Source organism: Melozone crissalis, unplaced genomic scaffold, assembly GCF_028551555.1.
Source record: "Melozone crissalis strain CALT ecotype California unplaced genomic scaffold, PUWL_Pcris_2 ptg000034l_1, whole genome shotgun sequence".
NCBI lineage: Eukaryota > Metazoa > Chordata > Aves > Passeriformes > Passerellidae > Melozone > Melozone crissalis.
In genome coordinates this window covers 14,183,842-14,192,366 of record NW_026535812.1, presented here as the reverse complement: position 1 = coordinate 14,192,366, position 8,525 = coordinate 14,183,842, and positions in this window count along the sequence as shown.

Sequence of the window (8,525 nt, the reverse complement as noted above, 5' to 3'; positions counted from 1 at the left end):
CACAGCAACTGGGAAGAAGTGGAGAGTGTCACAAGCAGCATGGAGAAGCCACACGGGGATGCTTAAAATTTTTTTTCCAAAGTGAGAACCAGGGGCATCCTATGCAAGGAGCAGCAAGTAGAGGAAGAGCAAAGCAAGGTGATATCTTGTTCAGTACGTGGGCAATCCTGAGCAGCCCTCAGCACATGGTGCTGTGAATGCTAAAATCTTACCTGAGTTCAGGGAAACCAGGGAAATTCAGAGATAAAAAACTATCAGGCACTTCTCAGTGGCATGCTGCAAAGGGAATGCCTGGGTTGCCCACAGCAGAGGGGAGAGGCTGTGCTGGGGAGCCTGCACTGCTCAGAGTGGAGAGGCTGTGCTGGGGACCCTGCCCTCCACAGCCCTGCCCCAGCCACACACCCTCATTGCAGCGAGCTGCAGCCCTGAAGCAGCAAACACTGATTTCCCTGGTGCAGATCCCCCTGCTCTGCCCCATCTCCATGTGCTCTCTGGCTGCTCTTGCTCAGCAAGCAGCAAACCCAAGCCTGAGATGTCCTACAGGCTGCTCAGGCACATCACCCCCAGGACACCCTGCATCCCTCTAAGCTCCTTCCCTCCTGGAGTACACTGTTGGCCTCAACAGGGGCAAATGGGAACAGCTGCTAATTCCTCCCAGCCCAGCCCATCTATAACCCTCCAAGGACTGGCCCTGAAGTGGTGGAGGGAGCTGAGTCTTCCCTGAGAGCCAGCTGCACCAGCCTGGCCCCGGGAACACGCACGCTGTGTTTTCATTGCAAATTACAAATCGATCATAGCAGCAAATTCCCGTGATGAGAACACCCTTGGCTGTTATTATTTTACAGCACTTTGAAGCACTTAGAGGTGTTCTGGGCACTTAGAAAGATATGGCCCTTTCGGGGTATTATGGGGTAAATTAGTTTTAAAAGCAGCTGTAGGAATGTTGGCCATTTGGCTTCCAGAGCCGGATGGGCACAGGTGGAGGCTGCAGGGCTTTGTGCTGCTTTTGGATACAGCACCTCCCTGCAAAGAGGGACCCAGCACGCTCCGGAGCCAACACCTCGTGCCTGACCCCAGCTTTATTAATAACCAGTAATTAATATGAGAGCGGACGTGCCTTGTGTCTCTGAAGACCTTTTAAGATGTGATTATGTTGTGCTAATCTCACCCCGAAGTACTTCCCTGTTTAGACTGCGCTGGGCCATTAAATATATGAAAAGCCAGCAGAGACCCCCCCTCATCACCTCGGGAAGTGCTCGGGGTCTGTTCCCCAGCAGCCAGGCCCCGCTTTCAAACCCTCTAAATCAAGTATTAAGCTGAGTCCATCTGGATTGCCAGAAAAAACACTCCCTCCCCCTCATCTGTATCTCATTACCTGCTGTGCCAGCCCCGGCCCCGGAGCCGCTCGCTCCATCCCGCCCAGATGTGCTGCCCCGCTCGCCTCCCGTATTTCACAGCCGTCAGCAGCACTTCAAGGAGCAGCTGAAGGGCCTGTAACACTGCACAGGTTCTTAGCAAGGATGTATATCCAGGTCCCTAATGCATAGCTGCAGGCATGCACTCCAGCACAAAGCCCCTTCCCCCTCCCCTGGCCTTGCAGGGGAACTGGGGTGCTCAGGGCTCACTGGCTGCGAGGTTTTTGAGTTGCTTTCCCACTTTTCCTTGTGAAGCACATGTCCAGACTATTGCTTTTCAGAGACTCTTTCCCTGGGACTCCCAAGCCAGGTAGCCCCCATGCCACACAACTGGGGAAGGCCACCCAAAGGCAGGACAAGATGGAGCAGGTGCCAGCAGCAATGGCAAGGAGTTGAACCCTGTAGAAACTGTGATCAAATTTGGGAGCAGCTTACCTTGCACAGGGCAAAATCAATGCTGAACCTAGAGCAAAAAAAAAGGTACCTAAAGACCCAAATCAAGGGAACAACCCCTGTGTTCATCAGCTCAAATTCTCCTGGAATAAAGCTTCCCAGGAAAGGTTTCAACACTTTCTGTGATGGCAGAAACCACAGAGGAACAGCCACTTTTGTTTAAGTTTGGCACTTCCCTAGGCCTGGCAGGAGCCCATGACTGCGGAGGTGAGGGCTCTCATCAATCCTTCCTGCCAAGTTTCCCAAGAGAGCTGTTCCTATCCTGCAGCCAGGGCTCAGCACCAGGTGAGGTCATGGTAAAGAAGCACATGCCAGCCATGCTGAAATATCAGTCTTCCAGAGGGGCTGGGCAGGCAGCACCACAAAGGGGGTTTGGAGGACATGGGATTTAAGAGTGGGAAGAAAAGCTAATCTATTGTCACACAGTGCCACTGCCTGCGGAGGGTCAGCCCTGCTCCTACCCCAGCACTGACTGGGGGCTCCACACTCCAGCAAGCAACAGGTCAGGGCGAGAAAAGCCCCAGGATGAAAACAGTCTTCTCACCAGCCCATCAGACATAGAGAGGAAGCTTTAATATCAGGGAGGAGGAAAGGAAGAGGGGAAGAGGTCTGTGTGACGGTGGTACAGACACTGACACATCCTGTAACGTGGCACAGGGAACAAGACGCGGTGCGGGACAGGAAGCGGTGTGATATGTTCCTCCAAGGACTGCAAGCACCTTCCAGGGATGGGAGGAATCCGGGTGGGGCTCCTGACCCTGCATGGCTCCTGACTGACCGCGGGGGCCCGGCCGGCGGCTGCGGAGGCTCCGGCGTTCCGGGGGCCGCGGCAGGCGGTGGCAGCCACTGCCTGTGTCGGGATGCCATCTAGTGTCCCTCGGCAGAAGGGCCGCCAGGCAGGGACACCGCGCATGGGCTCGCAGGCTCCCAGCATCGCCAAGAGTCATCCCAAATCAGCCTGGCTGCTGGGACCCCCATCCCAGGGACAGCGCACCCTGCGGCCAGCACGGCTGCAAACCCCAAGGGAGGACAGCTGGCACTACCCAGGTCATACAGGGCAGCAAAGCTCAAGGTGGCACCGGGGCTGGCTCGGGGGTCCCCGGAGCAGCCAGAGCCTGAAGGCTCAGCAGCCTCACGGGTGGCCCGGGGGGGTGGCGGGTGTCCTGGTGAAGAAGGAAGGCGACCACCCCTCCCAGCAGCGTGCAGGCAGCCTGCAGTGCCAGCATGGCCAGCCCCAAGGCCAGGGACACCTGGCACTGCCATGGGCTGGTCCACAGGGACAGGCCCCAGGCACGATGACTGCTGGGGGTCAGGCGTGGGGAGGCAGGAGAGGGGCTGGTGCGGTCTGATAGTGCGGGGATGGGAGGTGTTGGGAGCAGGACGGTGCCTGCTGGGGCAGGAGCCTGCTGGGGAGCAGTGGGGGTGGGCTGGGCACCAGCTGTGGACGAGTCACAGGTGGTGGAATAGCCCCAATCCCTGCCTGGTGCAGGAGCATGCTGTGATGGTGAACGGGAGGCCAGCGGGACTGTGCCCAGAGCAGCAGTCCTGGGGAATGGCCAGGGAGCCACGGAGGGAGCTGAGACAAGGGGGGTTGTGGGTGTTCCCTGTGGGATGGTGGCTGGCCTCTCCCTGGGCACTGAGAGAGCAGGAGGCTCCTGTCTGGTGGTGGCTGCCAGTGAGCTTGTTGGCACCTGTGTGGTGGCAGAAGCTGGAGTGGGTGGCACAGGTTCTGGGTGGGTGGCCCCAGGAGTCTGTAGCCTTACGATGGCTGAAGTTGAAACAGCTGGTGATGGGGTGATGATGGAAGCCTTGGGCACCTCAGATGATGATGATGGTGTGACAGTGGAGGCCTTTGGCAGCACAGTGGGTGATGAGGTGGTAATGGAGGTGTCTGGCAGCACAGCTGGTGATGAGGTGGTGATGAAGGCTTTTGGTGATGGTGTGGTGATGAAGGACCTGGGCACAGTGGTTGTTGATGGCGTGGTGATGGAGGTCTCTGGCAGCACAATTGGTGAGGGGGTGCTGATGGAGGCCTTCTGCAGCACGGCTGGTGTTGGGATGGTGACAAAGACCTCAGATAGCTTGGTTGGTGACAGAGTGGTGAAGGCAGCCTCCATGGGCACGGTTGGCAACACAGCAGAGGTGACCACAGGTGGAAGAGTGGTTGGCAGTGTCCTGATGGGAAAGGATGCCAGTGACAGCATGGTTGGAGCTGCTGGGGACACAGCTCCACGTGACAGGAATGTTGATGTCCTTTGTGATGGTGTGGAGTTAAATGGCAGAGTACCTGGGCAAATCAGGTGTTCGTCCCTCAGCAATGTTACTTCTTGCCCTGCCAGATGGGGTGGGCTCTTGCAGGAGACTTGGGTGGACAATTTGACCTTCTCCCTGTTGCCTAGGATCCAGCGGTGCAGGTAGCAGAGGTTACAGTCACATTTCCAGGGGTTACCACTCAAATACACCGAGCTGAGCTTCTTCAGAGGGTCTAGGAGCCCTTGGGGAACACTCTCCAGCTGGTTCTTTCGAAGATTGAGGGTTTTCAGATTTGAGAGAGAAGCAAAGACCTCTTCATCCAGAGCAGAGAGCTGATTTGTGTCCAGCTGGAGGTCCGAGAGCTTGCTGAGCCCAGTGAAGACCCCTCTTGGCAGGGCTGAGAGCTGGTTGTGGGACAAGATGAGTTTGCCAAGGGATGTGAGGTTGACAAAGATGCCCTCTGGAAGTGTGGCCAAACTGTTCCTGCCCAGATCCAGCTCCCTCAAGTGTGGCATGATGTCAAAAAGGCAGCAGGGGAGCTCCATAATATGGTTTGAGCCCAGAGTCAGCAACTTCAGTTTGTTTAAACCAAAAAAGCTCTGAGGTGGGAGAACCCTGATGAGGTTGTTGTCCAAGAGGAGTTTCTCCAGGTGAGGCAGGCTCCTCAGAAGCATGGGGGGCAGTGCCCTGAGCCTGTTCCTCTGGAGGCTGAGCTCCAGCAGCTCCAGCTGACTGTCTAGCAGTCCCTCTGGGAGCTCCTCCAACTCATTCTCATACAGCCGGAGGACTTGCAGCTGGGTGAGTTTGCTAAAGGCATTCACAGGAAGAGCTGTGATCCTGTTTCTAGACAGGTCCAAAAAAGTTAGATTGACAAGAGAATCAAAAATGCCTTCTGGAAGAGAAGGGATTGCATTGATGTGCAGGGAGAGCTCCCCCAAACTTTGCAGCCCATCAAACAGGCCTTTGGGGATGGATCTGAGCTGGCTGTCTCTCAGCTCCAGCCTCTGTAAACTTGGGAGGTTTTGGAAAGTGCCCACAGATAGTTTTTCTAATGAGGCACCAGAGATGTCCAAGTCCCTCAACTTGTCCAAATTATCAAAGGCTCCAGGTTCAACAGTCTTGATCTTGTTGCCAATGAACAAAATCTTGGTCAGGTTGGGCATGTACCTGAAGGCGCCTTTACTTATAGAAGTGATGCTGGTTTGCACAAAGATCATCTCAGAAACAAAGGGCTTTGCAATCTTTGGGATCTCTTTGACATCATTTTTTATCCCTCTGTAGACCTCCTGATAGTCTTTGGGCATTTCATATGGATCTTCACCCGGGATTTGATCTTGGCATTTATGGGGATTGAAGGACAAGAGGAAAAGGAAAAGGAAATGCTGGTACATTGTTCTGGAAAAAAAAGTTTCAAAAATCAGTTATGAAGAGCAATAAATCTCTGTCCACAGTTCATGAACTGTGGTATCACACTTGTTCAGCTCTCAGGACTCTTCTATTCACATACTGTGATTCATTTCATGAGAAAGAGAGACTGGACAAGCAAACATACACAGTATTTACACGAGTTCACTGCTGCTGGTACCAAGGGATGGAGAGGGAAGGCAAGCCAGCTCATGGCTTGCACTGGGAGATGCTGCAGGAGGGACAAGGGCTGGACAGTCTGTTCTCTGGCCCTTCTCACGTGTTTGAACTGCAGGCTCAGCCTGTCTGGGTGAAGAAGGCAAAGTGCTGCTGCCATTAGTGCTGCCCCAGCGGGTCCAGTTAGTCACAGGGCAGCAGCCCATTCATGCAACAACAGAAGCAGTCAGCCCTGCACTTGCTAATGAGGGATCAGCAGGGCTCCCAGGAGCCAGCCAAGACCACAGGACCTTGTGTGCTTAGAATTTCCACACTGTGCTAGGCAGACTTGCTATTTCATTTCTGCTTCTCTTAGTTCAAGGGGCTGATTTAAAACATGGTTTCTAAGCACTTCTTTTTTAGGATTCTTGGTAATTGTACCATATTTTGGCCTTGGTCATGAAGCTCTGATAGACAGAAATAGTTAACCTGAGAACAGCAACCAAGCTTTACAGCAAGGCTCATTAAAACCTTGGAATGTCCACAGATGAACTATTTAACACCCAACATTTGGGGCTCTGACCTTGCAGGTAGGAAGTGAAATCACTGATGCACACCTACTAGTAGAGCCCACTTCATCCATGGAAACATTTGGAAACACTCAGCTAACACATTAACTGGGGTTTAACTGCCATGAGCACCTCACTGGGACCATATTTCCAACTTTTAATTCACAGCCCTGGGTGGGAGCAGGGAAAAGAGGTACGAGTTTCTTCTTGGGTGACCATCAAAGCTGGCCATGCAAAAAAATCTTATTCTAGGAGGGTAAATTTTCTATGAAAAGTTATTTTTTTAAAGAACATAGAAACATCAGCAAATACAGGAGACTGAAAGCCACTGAGTTTGAAGATAATGGATGGGAGGTGACACTGGTTGTGCAGGCTGCCCCCAGGGCTCAGCCACTGCTGCTCCCTGCCCATCCTCTCCCCAGGGAAACTCAAGTGGAAGAGCTGTGGCTGTGGCTGTAGAAGTGCCTGCTTCACTTCTGATGCAGGGGCAGTGCACTGGGTGAAATGTAGAAACATCTGAGGATGTGAGGATGAAAATGGACAGTTTTGAACCACAAAACCCTTTTAAAACCCTCACTGTGGTCCTATGCTTGTCCCCCACTCCAGCCAGGCAGAGTCATGGAGAGATGGTCCCAGCTCATGGCACTGAAGCCTCCCCCGCTCCTTGCTGCAAGGAAACACCAACAGCCCTCCACACCGCCCCTCCCAGCACATTTTAAAGAGCGCAAAAGAAGCATTTTGCATCACTTACTTGGCTGAGCACTTGCAAACGAGTTCAGCCATGGGACGGGGCGAGCCATGCCATGGAGGAGTGAGGACACCGGATGGGGGTCTCATCACCTGGCCAGCTCTTTATCCACGTCCCAGGCACCGGGCTCAGTTTCACGTGAGGTCAGGACACCAGTCTGTGTGGGGAGATAAGGGACGGCCAGGGAGCTGTGCCCCCAGTGCAGGAGGCCGCGGCAGAAACCCCTTGGAGGGGACGCAGTCACGTACTCCCCAGGCGTTATCTGCTGGCACCACTCGACTGGTCACAGCCAGGGAAAGCTGAAGATCTCCAGGCCAGCCTGTTTGCAGCCATGGTCTCTGTGGTCCTGTATCTCCAGCAGGATAACTCACCAGTTTCACAAACACCACCCTCACCGTCACAACAGACAGCTGTTTCATTCCTCAGCATTTGCCTTATGTAGCTAAAAGTGCAGTTCTGAAGCCATTTTTTAACGCTTTCAAACAGTGAAACATTTATGGCTGGACAGATACAACAACACCCGGGCTCTGTGCTCAGCCCCACAGCTCCACCTTGCTGACCCCAGCGCTGTGTGCTGCATCCCCGTGCAAGCCAAAGATCCTCCCATGGTGGCACCCAGAGCTCCTGGCTAGAGCAGGGCATCCCGAGGGATGCTCATTTTGAGGCAAACTGCCAGGATGTCCATTGCTTCCCAATGGGTAATTGCAACAATTGCATTTAAACTTCTTCCATTTTCACCTGCTTCTATAAGAGCTCAGCTTCTGCTTGCTGGGGTTCATTGCATTTTTCTTGGCAAATTTAAAAACAAACTACTGCACATTTTTAACAGCCTTACCCTTTTCCAGCGTCGTATCCATCCATGTCCCCACCGGGGCTCCCCAGCACCGGCTCTGCCCGCGGAGCCCGGTCCCGATGGCCACGAGATGGTGCCGCAGCACCGCCAGGCACGGACAGACAGACACGGGGACACTCGCAGACACCCAGGAACACTCGCAGACACCGCGGGCACGGGCAGACACACACGGACAGGCCGGCCCTGACACGCACAGACACAGGGACACTCTCACACGGACACACACACAGACACCTGTGCACTTAGTACACCCACCTCGCCCTCCCAGGGGAGCACACGCCTTACCTGTCACCCCCGGGTGGGCAGCACTGCTGAGACTTTGTGCCTCATCTCCACGGGTCAGAGTGAGAATCCCAGGATGGGAGAGGTTGGAAGAGACCAGTGGAAGCCATCTAGTCCAACCTCCCTGCTGAAGTAGGGTTCCCTGGGTACCCATAGCTCTGTTCACTTGGCTTTTTAGTATATTCAGAGAAGGGGGCTCTACGACCTCACTGGGCAACCTGTTCCACTCACCCTCACGGCAAAGTTTATGTGAAAGTTGCCACTTTCCATGTTCAGGCTGCAGGGCTGTACACCAAGCCCTGAGATGGTAGGAGTGGGACCTGCCTGTGCTCACCTGGGCTCACCCTGCAGGCAGGCAGCTCATGCCCCTTGCTGGGCAATCAGCAGCCCTC